At 37.4% G+C, this 19,702-nt stretch overlaps 1 long non-coding RNA gene and 1 pseudogene across 1 annotated transcript; both read left to right on the forward strand.

Annotated features, from left to right (window-relative positions):
- The first annotated feature begins 6,145 nt into the window (after window positions 1-6,145).
- On the forward strand, window positions 6,146-8,725 carry LOC126716513 (pleiotropic drug resistance protein 3-like; annotated as a pseudogene).
- A 7,961-nt stretch (window positions 8,726-16,686) lies between these two features.
- LOC126716641 (uncharacterized) lies at window positions 16,687-18,770 on the forward strand. Its single transcript, XR_007652209.1, has 2 exons — window positions 16,687-16,938; window positions 17,712-18,770. It is a non-coding gene; the product is annotated as an uncharacterized LOC126716641 (long non-coding RNA).
- Window positions 18,771-19,702: the final 932 nt, after the last annotated feature.

Genomic DNA, 19,702 nt, shown 5'->3' on the forward strand with positions numbered 1-19,702 from the left:
TTTGTTAACCTATATTTCTCCAGTGTTTTAATCAGTGCCATGTCCAATTAACAGGTTGGATGGTTCTACCTTTTACACCCTTGACCTTAGACTTTCAAGATGTGCAATACTATGTTGACACCACTTTGGTAATCACATTTAAGTTCTTACAAAGTTCTGGCAGTTGCTGGATTGATAGCTGTTTACATGACATTATATTAATTGCTTTCATTACTTTTTGGCTTCCAGGAAATGAGAGAATGGGGAAGCTCCTGCAAAAGACTCTAACTGAAAGTTCAAAAACGTGTACAAAACACCTTTGAACGTTTAGACCCCCAAATTACAACTTAACCAATACAAGCAATATGTCAAACAACTAGTGTGCGGAAACTTAACACATGCTATAATATGAAATTGGTTAAAAACTATCTAAGCCATAATAATATAAAACCACAGCAGATAATATAAAGGCAAAGATAGAGAGGAAGGAAGATGCAAACACAAAGACAACACGCGATGTGTTATCGAAGAGGAAACCGAAGACCTCGGCGAAAAACCTCTCCGTCGCCCTCCAAGCGGTAATCAATCCACTAGAAAATACAGTTGGGATACAAGGACAGCAATAGACCCTCCAAGCCTAATCTACCCAGTGCACCTAAGCCCTTCAAGCTTCTTGCTCCAACGAGGTTGCGCAGAACCTTTTTCTTTTCTAGCTTTCCGGATTCCGCTACTATACCATAGCATCAACCAATGAAGATTGGTTCCTTCCTAACTACTTCCCAGAAATCCAAACAACTGTCTCACAGAGATGATAATGGTGAGAACCAGGTTTGGTATAATGCCTCTCAAGGATTTGACAATGGAGAGGAAGAGAGTTGAGGAATTTGAAGAGACTCTAAGGTAGAGATTGTGGGTGAAGCAATCTGGTTTTTCTTTAGGGTTTCTCTCTCAAAATTCTCTCTGGAAGCTCTCTTTCAATCGTGGGTTAAAGGGGTATTTATACTGGAGTGGGAGAGGAATGTGAAACGTCAGGTTTTACAAAACAGGGGTGGCTCGCGGCTTGACCAAGTCGCGAGATCCAGTCGCGAGTTAACCGTATGGCCAGTTGTCCTGTTTTGTCCTGTAGTGCTCCAGCTAGCATGACTGTTCATCTTCCAGCATGCTTGGCACGTGTGCAGCTTCTGGCGGCTTGCAGCCGCGAGGCCACCCGCGAGTCCCAGCCGCGAGTCTCTGTTTTCTTGCACACTCTTAAGCAAACTTCACTCTATCTCACTCACTACCCTTACAACAAACCCACCTAAATACAGGGTTACTAAATGCTGAATTACAAGCAAATTTGGCACGGAATAAAGCCAATTAGATGGTTGAATAAATTCAACCTTACAATCTCCCCCTTTGGCTATTCCGTGACAAAACCCTAAAACAGACTCTAGACTTAACATGTGAGTTGGGAACAGTTGAACAAAACTCACTCACACCTAACTCTAGAAGCTGTGAAGCACTTGAATCATATGAACATAATACTCCTGAAACACAACAATACACCATGATCATTGTAAGCAGAAAATTATAAATGCATATGAAACAGGCAATATGTGATCAAGCAAAGATGGAGTTAATAAACAAACCATGGCTTGATCAACCAAGTGAACACCACAAGGTAGTGATCACAGTGCTCATTCACACTTGGAATGAACACAAGGACATACAAGTTAACAAGCTCAAGGCAAGACACTTGTATGCTCAACACTCAACCAATGCATAACACACAAGGCATATGCATCTAGGAACAATCCTACAAGGGCACAAGAGTGACAGTACATAAACCAAAATGCAGAACATTTAGATTAAAGTACTGATTCCAACATAGCATAAAGGCTGCACTAAGCAAGGTACATACCATAAAGCCTACAAACTATGCATAAAACATTAACCCTAAAAGCTTACAAAAGCACATGGGTACAAACCACATTATATTGAATAAAAACTTAAACAATATAAACTAAAAGTGCTTAAAGTTTCTCCCCTTCAAAATGATGAGAAGCTGTGATGCACTTAGAACATATATACTTGTAACCTGAAACACTTGCACAAAACACATTAGACCCTCAAGGTAAAGCAAGTAATAAAAGAACAAGTATAATGTAACAAGTAAATTGTGATCAAGTAAACATGATGTGAAACATGTGAGCAACTAGATCATACACCAAAACAGTCATATAGAAATGACTACAATGATCACATAGCAAAGCAAATGATCATACGAACATGCATTCAAAGAAGCACAATAGCATAGGGATATATGCATGTCCAAAGCACAAACATGATGCAATACAAGAAAACAAACATAAAGAAAATGTCTTCTCCCCCTTGGTATATGCATCTCCCCTATGGAATATCTCTCCCCCTACAAATGTGCATGAGAAATAGAATTTCTCCCCTTAAGGATGTGCACAAGAGTCATATAGAAATGACAAAACACTCCGACATACTCTTTAGAGTATACTCTCCCCCTTTTTGTCAGGAATAGACAAAGGGTCAAGGAGAAACGAGGGTAAGAGATGAAGGTAAGAACAAAGAGAATGATGCAGGAGGGAAAAATGAAATTTTTTTTGAAAACAACTTTGAAAATACCCCTCAATATGCAAAAAATGCGATATTCGCGACTGAGTGAGTCGCCACAAAGTCGCCAGTTCAAGCCGCCAAAACACTCAAAGACAAAAGATTGAAAAAATTTTTTAAGTGTTTTTCGCGACTGGAAGGTCTACCCGCGAGAGAGTCGCGAGCTGAGCCGCCAAAATCTCTGAGTAACCCTCGCGACTGGACCTTCCACTCGCGAACAAGTCGCCAAAAATGACCCGCGAAGACGCGACTGAGTCTCGCGACTTGACTTACCCGCGACTGAGTCGCCAAAACAGGGCAAAACTGGGTTTCTTGAAAAATTTCAGATTTTTTTTAACAAAATACTTTCCAAAAACACCTAAAAAACTCAAAAATCTTTTTGTGCTTGAATTAACAAAGATTGAGCATGTGAAAACACATTTCATCAAATATAATCACACAAATGAATATGGCATTTATTGAACATAAACTTGTGTGTTGTGTGTGGATATCAACAATGAGATAGTCCTTAGTCTAATGTGAAGTTTCAATGATCAATTCAACCAAGGCATACACAATTAGCACTAGATCAAGTGATCCATCTCAATTATAGAAATATGTATATATGACCTCCCACAAAACTTGATAACATATCTTGGAGCTTTACATTTGACTCCATAATATTTGATCATTTTGATCTCTTGAGACAATCACCTCTCATTGTGAGAGTGATATTTGATAATTCACTTTAATGAACAAGCCTTTGGCTTTTTGAATAAACATTCTCTTTAATATAAGGTCGCTTACCCTTTTTCCTAGTCGAATACTAGAATGTGCGACAGGCTTTTGCAGCTCAATATCTCTTTTCATTTGGAAATTTACATTTGGTGAGCTCTTCTTAGCAAAAACAAAAATAAAGAGTGGGAAGATATATAGACACAAGTCTATGCAAGTTTCAAGATCAACATAACCATTCACTAATCATTCATGACAAGTTTGAAGATCTATTTACAACAATCACATAGATTTCAAGATTTCTCCCACAGTGATATGAGTGCAAAGAAACAAGTAATGCTCGAAAATGCACAAAGTCATTAGCACAAAGGTACAAGGCAAAACAAGTTTTGAGACAAAACTCAACAACGTCGATCAAACTTTTTGATTTTCTACTTTTTATGTGGTTTTGGATTTTTACACACACAAACCAAAGACATAAAAGTAAGATCAAAACAAAAACAAAACAATGCATATAAAGATATGCATGATGCACAAATGAATGACAATGAAGCATCTAATGCATGAAGGGTCCTACAAAGATCGAAAGAATTAGATCAAGGACCAAAGGAGCAAAAGCTAAACCATAGGAACCCTTCCTCATCCAAACAGAACAATTGTTTGGAATGAGTGTCTCATGAGAAGTGAGACGAGGGTTGGAAGAATGAGAACCGGAGATGCACATAGACAAGGAGTTAAGAGCATTAAACACTTTCTTTAACAACATGCTATTATCACTCAAATCCAGTTTATCCTTTTTAGCACAACTTCCAAGAAGCTCAAGTTTTTCTTTTCTTTTGATTCTTTTAAAAGCATGAAACTTAGAGTATTGAGGTCTTAGATGACCAAAGGCACCACAATGGTGACACACAATGTGTTTAGGTCCACTAGGCCTTTTGGGAAGGGATCTAGCAATATGGTTTTGTTCCCTCTTCAACTTATGACATTGAGGTCTTATATGACCAATCACACCACAATGGTGGCAAGTTGGAACAAACTTAGATCCATCCAAAGCCTTAGGTTGAGACCTAAACAGAGGCTTTGATTTAACAGCCTTTCTCTCCACATTTTGATTTCTTTTATGTAGAGGAACGTACACCGATTTGTCCTTAGAGGTAGAATACACATTAGGCATAAGATCGGGTACCACAACATGATTGCAACACATATTATCATCCATTTTATCAATGGGTTCAGCAATCAAACACTTGGCATGCATCTTAAGAGACCCATTTTCACATTTTAACTCATCAACAAGTTTGTTAGACAAAACAAGTTTAGCATCCAAGTCCATATTCAAACATTCAAACTCTTTTAGCTTTTCAAGAGAATCTTCAGCAAGTTTTTTATATTTCACAACCAATTTGTTGGATTCATTGAGCTTAGCAACCAAATCATCATTTTCACAAAATAACTTGCTCAAATTCTTTTGAAACTTCTTAGCACTTTTCTTTAAGAGTTTGTCAACAACACCCATAGATTCAAATAACATGTCATCACACTTATGAGGATTAACACTCATAGAGGCATTTTCACAAACACGTGGCATGTTACATTCATCACCAACCAAATCATGCAAAGAGTCATACAAAGCACAATCCATGGCAAATAAACACAAGGGGTTAAGGATCACACTTAGGTATTTAAATCACAACAAGTGTACCCGCTCTGATACCAATTGAAAGTTAAAAAACGTGTACAAAACACCTTTGAACGTTTAGACCCCCAAATTACAACTTAACCAATACAAGCAATATGTCAAACAACTAGTGTGCGGAAACTTAACACATGCTATAATATGAAATTGGTTAAAAACTATCTAAGCCATAATAATATAAAACCACAGCAGATAATATAAAGGCAAAGATAGAGAGGAAGGAAGATGCAAACACAAAGACAACACGCGATGTGTTATCGAAGAGGAAACCGAAGACCTCGGCGAAAAACCTCTCCGCCGCCCTCCAAGCGGTAATCAATCCACTAGAAAATACAGTTGGGATACAAGGACAGCAATAAACCCTCCAAGCCTAATCTACCCAGTGCATCTAAGCCCTCCAAGCTTCTTGCTCCAACGAGGTTGCGCCGAACCTTTTTCTTTTCTAGCTTCCCGGATTCCGCTACTATACCATAGCATCAACCAATGAAGATTGGTTCCTTCCTAACTGCTTCCCAGAAATCCAAACAACTGTCTCACAGAGATGATAATGGTGAGAACCAGGTTTGGTATAATGCCTCTCAAGGATTTGACAATGGAGAGGAAGAGAGTTGAGGAATTTGAAGAGACTCTAAGGTAGAGATTGTGGGTGAAGCAATCTGGTTTTTCTTTAGGGTTTCTCTCTCAAAATTCTCTCTGGAAGCTCTCTTTCAATCGTGGGTTAAAGGGGTATTTATACTGGAGTGGGAGAGGAATGTGAAACGTCAGGTTTTACAAAACAGGGGTGGCTCGCGGCTTGACCAAGTCGCGAGATCCAGTCGCGAGTTAACCGTATGGCCAGTTGTCCTGTTTTGTCCTGTAGTGCTCCAGCTAGCATGACTGTTCATCTTCCAGCATGCTTGGCACGTGTGCAGCTTCTGGCGGCTTGCAGCCGCGAGGCCACCCGCGAGTCCCAGCCGCGAGTCTCTGTTTTCTTGCACACTCTTGAGCAAACTTCACTCTATCTCACTCACTACCCTTACAACAAACCCACCTAAATACAAGGTTACTAAACGCTGAATTACAAGCAAATTTGGCACGGAATAAAGCCAATTAGATGGTTGAATAAATTCAACCTTACACTAACTTCTTTCTCATATTACAGGTTCATTGAGGCCTGGTGTTCTAACAGCATTGATGGGTGTCAGTGGATCAGGGAAAACCACTCTTCTAGATGTTTTAGCAGGAAGAAAGACTAGTGGCTATATTGAAGGGCAAATAAAGATTGGAGGTTATCCCAAGGTTCAAGAAACCTTTGTTAGGGTATCTGGTTACTGTGAACAAGCTGATATACATTCTCCTCAAATCACTGTAGAAGAATCAGTCATCTTTTCTGCTTGGCTGCGTTTGTCTCCTGAGATAGATTCAAAAACTAAAGTTGTGCCAACCCCTCCATTATGTTCATGGATGAACCAACAACTGGTTTGGATGCAAGAGCAGCTGCAACAGTCATACAAGCAGTAAAGAATGTAGCTGATACAGGAAGAACAATTTTTCGTACCATCCATCAACCAAGTATTGACATATTTGAAGCATTTGATGAGGTAAAATATATAATATTTGAGCATTTTGAAAGGAAAATTGTAAGTATTGTGAAACCATGAGTGTGTTCCATTGCTTCTTGGAGTGCTGTTAATCTTTATAAAACATGCACGATTGCTTACTGTTAGAATTATAGTTTAAATGATTGTATTCACAATTTCCTAATAGCTTAAAATTTTGGGAGAATCAGTAATTTAACACTCACAAGTTAAAAAAAGGTTTAGGTGGATTGACTTTTGATTGCAATGGAGTAAATAATGTACCCTGATGTGGAGCAACCAGATTATGAATTTGTGAGCTTAATTCCAAAAGAGAATATGAGACCTTGTGTTGGATAGGCAGCATTTTTCTTGTTATTGAATCTAGAAGATTTACATATTCCATACATCCCTTGCTTTTGCAGTTAGTTCTATTTAAAAACTGGTGGACGCCTGATATACTCTGGACCATTAGGACAGCATACAAGTAGTGTTATAAAATATTTTGAGGTCATTTTACTATAGCAATTCATTTATCTTTTGCATTTGTTCTGCATTTATTTTCTTTTTAGTAATACTATATTTGCTAAGTTGTTAAGTCTTGTCATTACTAACTTTTATTCTGACAGGGTATTCTGGGAGTTCCAAAGATTAGAAATAATTACAACCCTGCAACATGGATGTTCGAGGTCACTTCTACATCTGTAGAAGCTGCACTTGGTGTAGATTTTGCCCAGAAGTACAGGGAGTCTGCTTTATATATGTGAGTTTGCTGAGTTCAATTAGGATAGTCATTGGTGTCAATATTGTAAATGTCAAATAATGTGGATATTTCAAATTGAACTCTAATGCTGCAGAGTCTCTACCAAAGGTTATTCCTGACATTACATAATAATATCCAAAGATGCAAACCTTTTCTTGGCTTCATTTTTTTTTTTTTTTCCTTTCCTGAAAAGCATGGAGGAATGTCCTAGCATTATGTTTGTCCTTTCTTACTTGATCTCAGTGGGATCTCTTAGACAAAGGGATCAATTATAAAAACACGCACTATATCTGGGACCTATAAGTTTAGGACATAAAAACGAAATGTAGCAATATGACAGATCTAGGTTTATAAGGAACATTTTTGCATACAAGGATTTTTCTTTTCAGAAACATAGAGGTACCCCAATATGCAATCTGTTATGGTCATTTTCATATGTCCAAAGTGTGACTGATTCTGAGGAAGACAACTGCACAGAAATTATAGTAAAGGCTCATAATGAAAATCCATGCACATCCATATGTCTGAGTTGTGACTGTATGATGTGTAAATTGAGTATCAACTATTTCAAACTAGCTTTTGCTAAAGTCCAGGTCAAAAATTTGGTTTTCTAATTCAGAACCAATTAATATGTGTGAAATCAATTAACAATATTTATTTGGCTTATTTTGTATCTTTAAAACCTTGAATGAACTCCTACTATTGTCCTATTTTCAGGAAAAACAAAGAGTTTGTAAGGCAGTCTAGTAGTCCACCTCCTAGTTCAAGAGATCTGCATTTTATTACTCGCTTTTCACAGAATACTTGGGGACAGTTGAAATCTTGCCTATGGAAGAAGAAGTTGGCTTATTGGAGGAGTCCTGCATACAACTTGATGCGTATCCTGCATTCACTTGCATCATCTTTAATTTTTGGGATACTATATTGGAACCAAGGAAACAGCTTGTAGGTTTCAGTATATTTGGGGATTATACTCTATTTTGAAAAATGTTTATTACATCTGAAATTACTAGTCTAAACTAAACTCGTCCAAATTGAGTTTGCATTGTAATTAAGGGTACAACTAGATTATCCCTTATAAAGTGTCTGTTTAAACATGATTCTTATAGTTCTGGTTCTTTGCTTTGCTTAAGACAGACTACTATCTGTAAGAACAGATTCTTTTTTTTTTTTAATATTTGGAGGATTTTTGCTAGTATCTCACTTTTTTTTTTCTCCTCCAGAAATAACCAACAGGAATTATTAAATATATTTGGTTCAATGGATGCTACCGTGATCGTCTTGGGCATAAATAATTGCTCAGCAGTTATACAATATGTCGCAACAGAGCGAACAGTTATGTATCGGAAACATTTTGCAGGGATGTACTCTTCATGGGCCTATTCAATTGCGTAGGTATAATATTCTTTGGAACAGACTGAATTTATTATAGACTTGAAAGGAATGTATGAGTGATGTCAAATGAATTCAATTTTATGTACTTTTGAGTTCTTAGTAGATCTTTGAGAATAATAACATGAATATGCAGTGGAATATGGGGCTGCTTAACAACGATGTTCGAGAGAAATCTATCTCATCTTTGTCAACCATTTTAACATGTTCTACTTGTTAATGTTACTTTTGTAGCCCATTATCACCATTTGATCCAAAAAATCGAAAGAGAGGGAGCAGAAGTTAAGCTCTTGATGGGGGCCTATTGTTTGCCATTTTCTTCAACTTATATAGTTTAGACACTAATTTTGTAGGTGATAGTGGAAGTTCCCTATTTATTCATCAAAACTGCTATCTTTGTGACAATCACATATCCAATGATTGGATATTATGGATCGGCTTGTAAGGTTTTCTGGTTCTTCTATGCAACATTTTGTTCATTGCTGTACTTCAGTTATCTGGGAATGCTACATGTGTCATTGACACCAAATGCCATGTTAGCTGCCATCTTGTCCTCAGCCTTCTACACAATATTCAACTTATTTGCTGGTTTTTTGATTCCTAAACCGGTAAGCTAAGGCTGCTAACACCTCTCTACCATGGCCATAGAGCATGTTGATAACTTACGAACACATAGTTGAACTGATTATGTTGTACTACTCTTGTAGCAAAATATGTATAGAACTTGACATTGTTATTGTCGGGTTCTTCTTGTAACTCGATTTTGTTAAAATCGAATTTTAAAAATAGGGTCATTTTGCTAAATACTTTGAAAGATGGATATTTTGTTATATAGTTTTAAAATTAAGAGTATTTACCAATTTTGCTCAAATTTTCTTATAACCCTCATACCAATTGAAAATTATTAGAAATTCTCATAGCATAATGGGATGGTATTCCCTCCTCTAACATGAATAAAAATCTCACTCTAAATTTAATTAGTAAAACTTACTATTATGTAAGAAGAAAATATATGATATATCACATTGCTACGGTGCTATAGTAATATATCACATCATTTTTACTTTTGAAGTGCTAATTATTAATTACTCCATACCATTAGTGAAAGGTAACTCTATGAGAGAATACTTGGGGTACACGTAATTAGATTCTCATAGTAATATGTAATTGAATACAAAACGTCCAGGAATGGAAACAACAAAAATTTACAACACTACTTGATTTGCCTAACAAATCACAATTGTACCCACCTCAATTTACCATTTAAGAAACAAAAAGTTTATAGGCACAACAAAATCTGAGGGCATTTTCATAACAAGTTTGTTTTGAATTGTGATGGGTCCAAGTGAATCTTATTTTATTTTTTATCTTATTTTGACTTACATTTTAACTTCTTGTGAGATTTTGTGGTATTCGTGAAATAACTCTTTAACGCAAATTATCAGACAGAACCATGATTTGAACTCTGTGAGGGGGGGGGGGGGGGGGGGGGGTTGCGCCTGGGGGGTGGGGATATTGGGGAAGGAGGGCAGTCAAACATGAACAATAATAAACAAATTCACGCAAATCCAAGCTAGCATCTATTAAATATGAATAAATTTTCGAAAAAACACAAAATAACTTATTTCTTAATACCTTTCAACTAAATTATCTATCAAAATGGAACTTGATGTTGTTTACTTGTCTTAAATTTTAAAGATTATCTATATATAGTCAACTTTGTATTAAATTTAGTAGAATTTATCTTTCAATATTAAATAAATTAAGAATACGTGAAAAAATCATCTTCCATTGTTAGTAAGATATCTGTTTAGTATAATCCCACTGAATTAACAAAATTAATCTTGATTAATTTGTTCACATTTCAAGCAATGAGACGTTGTTATAAATTTAGGGATTGACTTACCTCTAGTACTTTTTTAAAATGAACCTCCTTTTATTTTAACTAGTCGCTAACCCGTGCGATGCACGGGAAAATTCCAAAAATGAAATATTTATGAAACATTCTAAATATATATATATATATATATATTTTTTTTTTAATAAAAAAATTCAAAAGTGATAGAACTCCAATGCTTGCGCTTACTTATTGCACAGTCTAGAAACTATCCTATAGGATATATGTCCTGCCTATTTCACAAAAAGCATGAATTTGTTCTAACACATCCAAAATCTCATTCAAGCATGGTTCATGCAACCCAATTGATGCTAGCAACTGTGAGTTGGCAAGCTCCACAATCAAATCCCTGATCCATAGTTCGTGATAGGAGTGTAACACTCAATAGAGCATGGTAGCCATCTACAATGGGTTTCCTTGGCAAGGAATTAATTTAGTATGGACTATAATAGGAGAATCATGACTATCTCTAAAAATAATGCCTAAACTTGCATAATAGGTGGTTTTGAAAAAAGGCCAATGCTATGTCTAGTTTTGAGATGAGGAGAAACAGGATTTGCAGTTGGGCTCACTTAATATTTAAGCTTATGTTTTTTAGCACAGTAAAATTTAAAGATATTTTAGGCTAGTAAACATTTAAAGTTATTTTGGTAATAAGTAGGGTAAGAATAAGTTGTCACTGAAAGAAAAAGATAAATCTTAAATGGTAGGTTATTATGAGTGGGCAAAAACATAAAATAAGTTGTGGATTCAAATTAGAACCAATAAAACTTACCAAATATGTTTTGTTAGAAAAGTGTTGAGAAAATATTGTGGACTTAGCACTTACAAAAAAAAAAAGAAAAGAAAAGAAAAGAAAAAAAAAGAAAAGAGTGTTTTGTTAGCAAACAAATCTGAACCACATAAAGTAAAATGCCATTGTTCACCAGAACTAATGAAACGGTAAAATGAATAAATAAAATAGTAAATGCCTTGGGGTTTTTTTTTTTTATTTTTTTTTAACTTTTCCCTAATTTAAATACATACAATATCATAAGCCCTTTGTTTGTCCTTTGTATAGTACTTTAATTATTAAAAGAAATACATAATTTTTCATTGGGACAAATCAAAAATTAATTATGTAAAATTTGGGACCTTAGCTCCTATAGTTGGTGAATATATGCAATAGCTACAACGTAACAAACAACTTGTCAAATAACTTGTCAAACCCTAAAAACATTCATGACCCATTTATCGTCACAAACAACTCCAACTCTCAATAGTCCTTCCCAACCACAACCTACCAAATTTTGGAAAAAAAAAAAATTCCCATATACTTTTTTCATGAGAAACACAAAAAATAAAAGTTGTGATCTCTCTCCATAATTTGCTTTCCGATTTGTTATACCAATGGCATATATTCAAGCAAAGACAATGTCTTGGGGGACCAAATAAGATATGTGACACCAAGTGGGTAGAGATTGTCTATGGCATTATCATTTACAGACATGGTTTTGAAACCTGGATTGTTCAAAGAATTGTAAAAGGGAGAAGTTCAAGGTTTTTAAGGTCGGACTGAGGTTGAACCGAGGTCATATTATGATGACGTCATAATTAATTTAATAATTATTTAAAAATAAATAAATATATTAAACTAGTAAAAATATAAAAGTTGACTAGAATAATTCAAATAAATATAAATATCTATATTTCAAATATATTTTTCATATCATAACATTCATACGACAAATAAGTAATATTAAATCATAATCAAACATAAATGAATATTGAGTTTCTCAGTCAATGGAGATATATATATATATATATATATATATGTGGAGGTTTTTTCCCCGCACACTCAGCTCATTGTCCTCTTTGGGGAGCCAAGCCCGCAAGGATTTGTCCTCGTCCCCGAGTATGGTCTTTGGGATTTTCACCTTTTTGAGGCTTGACACCCTTAGTCCCACATCGATTAGAGAAGCGCCCCACGCATGCCTTATAAGCCCTTGGAGCAAGGCATGGTGTACCACTCGTCACACATGTGTGGCCGAGTGGTACACCATGCCTTGCTCCAAGGGCTTATAAGGCATGCGTGGGGCGCTTCTCTAACCGATGTGGGATTAAGGGTGTCATGTGTGGCCGAGTGGTACACCATGCCTTGCTCCAAGGGCTTATAAGGCATGCGTGGGGCGCTTCTCTAACCGATGTGGGACTAAGGGTGTCAAGCCTCAAAGAGGTGAAAATCTCAAAGACCACACTCGGGGATGAGGACAAATCCTTGCGGGCTTGGCTCCCCAAAGAGGACAATGAGCTAAGTGTGCGGGGAAAAAACCCCCACAATATATATATGAAATTAATATACTTAAACTTTTTGTTAGAGTTCAATATTCTAGCAAGTCTTTATCTAAATTATCTTAAATTATGTTTAGCCCATTTGATTACCCAATACTTTTTTATTATGCCCAACCCATTTAGTATTTATGAAAAAAAAAAAAATACAAAAATTGGAAAAGAGGCCGATATTGGTTTGTTTGCCCATTAAAAATTTGATCAGGTACAAACACAAGCCCAAGCCAATTTAAGAAAGAAATAAGTGGTTAAAGGCTTGCAAGCATTCGGTACACTATAAAGCGGATGACAGCTAAGCTTGCTTAAGCATTGGTTTGTCCGTCCATCTTCTACAACAACTTGACCTTCACTGTAACAGTTAAGCAAAGAAGACCTGCAGAAATGGCGAAAACGCAGCGAGAGCGAGAGAGACAGAGACAGAGAAGAAGAGTAAGAAGAAATAGCGTTGCAATCTCATGGTTTGACAGCATCTCATCGTGGTTGAAGCTTCAACAATGGCTGTAAGTACCCAAAAAAATCTCTGATCTGAACCTGTGATAGGGCAGTTTCACTGATTTTCTTGCATAGGGTGGTTTTATGGGTTAAAAGAATAATTTTGGTGAACGATTCACGGTTAACCTGGTAGGACTGTGCGGTCTGGTCCAGGTTTCAAAATCATGTTTACAGATTGTTCAAGCACTTCTTTAATGTTGACAACATTTTGGTTTGGAGGTTGAAGGGCTTTGATTCTAAAAGCTTTTGTTTTTTGTTTTTGTTTTTGTTTTTTTTTTTTTTTTTTTTGGTCTGTTTGTTTGCTGAGAACCCCACAACAAATATCCATGGCTTCAAATCAGATAATTTCGTGGGGGCTCCTTCGTGGGAAGGATTGGATTCTGCATTAGCATAGGTAAGGCTGATAGGCTCTTTATCTATGGAGGAAGAGTCTTTATCTATGGAGGAAGAGAAATTGCAAATATATATATATATATATATATATTTATATATAGAAAACATAAAGTAGTGGGTGTTCTATTTCCAATAGGCAACAATTGAACATTTTGAAAAACCTCTTGATCGGAAATAGGAAGAATCACCACTAATCAAGATAGATTTGAAGAAGGTCTGAATTAATGCTTAATTAATTGAAAGAATAGCAAAATATTAATTACAAAAGGAAGTGATAAATGGATAATGTGTACCTAATATGGACTCAGATTTTTTTTTTTTTAATTTTTTTTTTTTTAAGTATAGTGGCAATTGAACAAGTATGAAGGGGTGATTTAGTTAGATGAGGAGAGGAAGAGACCTAGGAGGGAAGAGAGAGAGAGTTTTGAGTTTTTTTTTTTTTTTTGGACTATGAAGATAGGAATTTTATTGCATTGAAAAAATGGGCTTTGACACCCAATAAGTATACATTAACTGAGGCCCAGAAACAGAAACCTCATGGTATGAGTCATTACATGCATTACGTCAAGTGGATGGTATTGTCCCCTTCAGTGGAAAATAAAAACATGCGTACGTAAACTGGATGGTATTGTCCAGTGTAAAAAACGTTGGCCTCCCATGTGCTCATGTGCTCAATCCGGTTCTACCGTGGACCCATTTAGGCGTTGGAAGTCCTGCACCAGAGACATAGCGCCCTGCAAGATGTTCGTTGGGTGGGACTGTTTGCCTTCAAAAACATACCTGTTCCTGGCATTCCAAATGGCCCATGCCACCGTCGCCCAAGCTTCCAACTCCGTTCCTGTGAGCTTCATTTCCAGGTCTCGGGCTAGGAGAAAGAAACATTGCGCCGATGCCACACACTTTTGAAGTCTACCCCTAGCCACCGCCCACACATTACTGGCTAGAGGGCATTCCCAGAGTGCATGCTCCACCGTTTCATCTTTCTGTCCACAGATAGAGCACAGCGGGTCAATTGGAATCTTTCTCCGATAAAGGTTGGCTCGGGTAGGCAATATGTCTGTGCATGCTCTCCAAACAAAATTCCGGACTTTTGGTGGTACGTTCAACTTCCAAATCCTGCTCCAAAACCTCTTCTCATCCCTCACGCTTGAGTGTTCAGCCCCTGTCCCGCGATGCATACGGAGTGCCACCTGGTAGGCTGTTTTGACCGTGAAGTGTTGCATTTTATTTTCTTTCCAGCATAGTTTATCTTGGGTCCGTATATTGCTAAGTTGGGTGCTTAGTATGGCTGTTTGTGTAGGTTGCATGAAGGTGGCTTGTATCAGAGAGCGGTTCCATTGCATGGTCTGTTGATCGATGAGGTCCCCCACTTTCATTTTAGTATTTGCACCTGGTCTAAACAAAGGAGGGTGGGGCAGCCAAGTTTTGTCACTAACTTCAACACTCTGCCCATTTCCTATCTTCCACATAGACCCTTCCCGGATCAATTCTCTTGCAGCCAATAAGCTACGCCATACAAATGAGGGATTGTGTCCTAACTCTGCCTCCATGAAAGAACACCTAGGGAAATATCTTGCTTTGTATACCCTAAAGAAGAGGGAGTGTGTGCCGGTAATAAGTCGCCAAGCTTGCTTTGCTAACATAGCAAGATTGAAAGCATGAATATCTCTAAACCCCATACCTCCCTTTTTTTTAGGTGTGCACAATTTTTTCCAATTTATCCAATGGATCTTCTTTTCATTCCTAGTTTGTCCCCACCAATATTTAGCCAAGATTGAGTTGATACCATCACACACCATTCTAGGAAATTGGAAGATGCTCATGGAGTAAGTGGGGATTGCTTGGGCCACTGACTTGATCAAGGTCTCCCTACACGCCTTCGATATAGTTTTTTCCTTCCACCCCATCACCTTTTTTGTTATCCTTTCTTGGATCTCCTTAAAAGTGCCAACTTTTGATTTACCCCCAACCATGGGCAAACCAAGATATTTTTCACAGTTATTCATGACTTGTGCTCCCATCAAGTTTCTGATCTCCTCCTTTTCCCTATGGCTTGTATTTTGGCTGAAAACGAGTGTGGTTTTTGACCTATTTATGGCTTGCCCCGAGGCTTCCTCATACTGTGTAAGTATATCAAGTAATTAGCGGCATTCCCCAACCTTTGCTTCACAGAACAATAGGCTATCGTCAGCAAAGAGAAGGTGAGAAATACGTACCCCACCTCGACAAGAATAAATGCCCTTCAGTCGATTTGTATCTGCTACTTTTCGGATCAAAGAGGACAGCCCCTTAGCACAAAGCAGGAAGAGATATGGAGATAAGGGATCACCTTGTCTAATGCCTCGGGTTGGTGTGATGAAGCCCTTTGGTTCCCCATTGATGAGTATGGAATATGAGGCAGTTTCTACTGTATCCATTGCCAAGTTTATCCATTTTTCAGGCAGCCCAATCTTCATCATGATCCGCCGTAGGAATTCCCACTCCACTCTATCATATGCCTTGCTTATGTCTAGCTTGACTGCCATATGGCCCGTCCTCCCTTTTCTCCTATTCCTCATCCGATGAAGCATCTCAAATGCCACAGTAGTATTATCTGTAATGAGTCTATCAGGGATAAAAGCACTTTGAGCATCAGAAATAACAGTTGGTAAAATAGATTTTATCCGGTTAGCTAGAACTTTGGATATAATCCGTGATACAACATTACTCAGGCTAATGGGACGGAACTCCATGATAGACTGTGGGTCATTCTTTTTGGGAATGAGTACAATGTGTGTGAAATTCATTTTCTTTAATGATCTACCAGAGTGTATGTAACACCTCATAATTTTGATATCAATTAAATTATTATACGTAAATTTTTAATGGAGGCCTATAATTAAAATGGATTAAATTAATTTGGGCCTAAGGTATTAAAAAGAAGATAAATACTATGGAATAGGAAGCCCAAGTAAAGTGGCATAAGTAAATACATGGGCCTTGAAAATCCTAGCCTTTTTCCTCTTAAGATACATGTGTATTTACTGATGGTGCCTCCTTTTGCTTCAGCCGCTTCACACTTCTGAACCTTGCTTTACTTCACTGTGGCTGTGAGTGGAGACTAAAGGTATGACTCTCTTCTACTCTAAACTTGGGAAAATTGTGATACTCAATGGCTAGCTTTTCTTTCCAATCTTATAGGAAAAATCTGTTAGTGGCGTACCTAATAGAAAAAAAAATAAAATGAAATAATAATAATAATAAAAATAGGGGCTGCTGTTATGGATCTAAGGATACGATTATGTGGATAAGAAAAGGGTGTTCTGTGAACATTATGACCGCATATGGCCTCACTAATTGTCACCACCCATCCGCCATGTGTCTTCACGTTGTCCTTGTTCATTACGTGTCCAGCAACTTCCTTGTGTTTTGGTGGCATCAAGGGAATACTAGGCAATTGGATGGATAGATTAAGGTATATATTAGGTTGATCACATGTCCATCTTTCTGCTGCACTAAAGTTTCATGCATAGATTATATTAATGGAAAAGGGCCGGCTGCATTATGTTATTTGATACCTACCTCTACCTCTAGTGATACTAATTTATCATCTCTATGCCGCTGAGTATGCAGCAACTTTTTAAGCCCAAAAAGAAATCTGATTATGCAGCAATGATTTTTAAGCCAAAATATGATTAGGTAGAGCCAAAAGATATGATCATGCAGCGGTAATTGTAAGTCCAAAAATCTGATCAAAGCTGAAAGTGAATTGGATAGTTAAGTGAATAAATAGAGGATTTTAGATAAATTAATATTGTTTAGGATGAAACCGTTTAAGTGTGAAAATAAATTTTGAAGTGGGAAATTGCGTATTGATGAACCTATTTTTGGTATTGCTAGGTTCTAATTCTACTGAATTGTTGTGATTCAAGGGAGGTTGATTTCCTTTATTTTTGCAGTTAAAGAAGTAAGTGGTGTTTACTAATTTTGGGGGTTTTCCCAAAACAGTGTTAATTATTAAACTATTTTATATGAAAGAATATGTTGATATTCTATATATAAATGAATATTTTACAAATGTTTGATGTGCATGTTGGCTATTCGTTTTATGAAAAACTTGTGGGACAACCTAATTTTATTTAAACTTGTATGTGTGAATATGTCTTTATATTTTGAGAAGTATGAATGGATTATTTTGTGAGCATATTGAATATGTTTTGAAAACCTATGGCAAGTCGTGATTAGAAGCTCAGTATGATATTTAGTCCTTAGCAAGGGACAATCATGCTGCAGCTAGTCCTTAGCAAGGGACGGTCCCAAAAGGGGACAGTGCACATTTGATAGCTCCTTAGCAAGGGAGCATACTATTGAGGATCTAAAAGGAAGCTCCTTAGCAAGGGAGTGTACCTTTAGGTTCCAAAGGAGCCATCCTTGAGAAATGGGATGAAAGGAGGTTCCAGTCCCAAAAAGGGGACAGCACAACCCTGTCAACGGGGCGTAAACGTTGACCACGAGAAAAGCCTAGGGAATTGTTTATGTGATGGTATCAATATATATATTATGATGGCTCACAATATAAAGATATTATTTTCTTTTACATGAAATAGTTGATGACAAAATATTGGTGAGTTATAAGTTGTGAATCTGTTGAAAGAATTATTTATTTGAAAGGTTTGTTCCCACACCCCAATGTTAGTGAATTCCATTTATTGAGTTATCTCACCCCCCTTTATTTCCCATTACAGATACATTAGGTGGATTACTGGAGTAGAGATTCTTGGGTGACAAAAGTTACAAACTATTTTTGTGGAATTGAGGATTTTATTATTACTTTATGGCATTAAACTTTGTATTGGAGAATTATCTTGAGGATATTTTGTATTTGGTGAATTAGAGCTCTGACTTTTGTAATCGGATTCAAGGTTGCTAGTTTCTTTTATTTAATATTTTTATGAATTATTCAGATTAAATAAACTTTTATTGCCTATGATTTCGGGGCGTTACAGTGTAGAACAGATAGTACCGCACTAGTTACATCTGGTCCAACAATATGCCAATATTTTTGAAAAAAGAAGGGAGACATACCATCCGGTCCCAGTGCTTTTGATGGGTGCATGCTGAACAGAGCCACTCGCACCTCTTCCTCAGAGTATGGTTGGGTCAGTGAGTTTGCCATATCCTCTGTGACTACCTTATCTACTGCCTCCAAAACCCTTTCCATGCTCCTAGGGTGAGATGTAGTGAAAAGTTCAGTATAGCATTCCTCTACAATGCCACTGACTCTGCTCAGGTCCGACTGCCATACCCCGTCCCTGTCCTTTAACCCTTCTATCATGTTTTTTATGTGTCTCTGGCTTGCTCTACGATGGAAGAAACGGGTATTTTTATCCCCTGCCTTGAGCCATAATGATCTGGAGTGTTGCCTCCAGTACACTTCTTCATGGTTCAACAGGGTGTTAATGTCCCTCTTCAACTCGGTTATGCGGTGTAAGTTTTGCCCATATCCATGCCCAACCAAGTCCTCCAGTTCCTACTGTTTTTCATTAAGCCTATGTCTTGTGTTACCAAAAGCAATCCGACTCCAGGCAACCAAGTCTGCTCGGCATTGCTTAATCTTTTCAAACAGTCAGTTCATGTGGCTACCCGGGGCTAGAGACTGGGTCCATGAGTTTCGGATCACTTGCTCGCACTCCGGGTGAGACGCCCACCTCTCTTCAAACCTGTGTAGTTTGTGTCGACGTCGGGGAGTAGGAATAGAGGCCGGTGTTGTATCCAACAGTATCGGATCATGATCAGAATACGAGGCTGACAAATGGGTCACCTTCGCCCTCGGGTGTATCGCTAACCACTCGACCGTTGCACACACTCTATCCAACCTTTCCTCCACGAAT

The sequence above is a fragment of the Quercus robur genome, chromosome 3, assembly GCF_932294415.1.
Source record: "Quercus robur chromosome 3, dhQueRobu3.1, whole genome shotgun sequence".
NCBI classification, from domain to species: Eukaryota; Viridiplantae; Streptophyta; class Magnoliopsida; order Fagales; family Fagaceae; genus Quercus; species Quercus robur.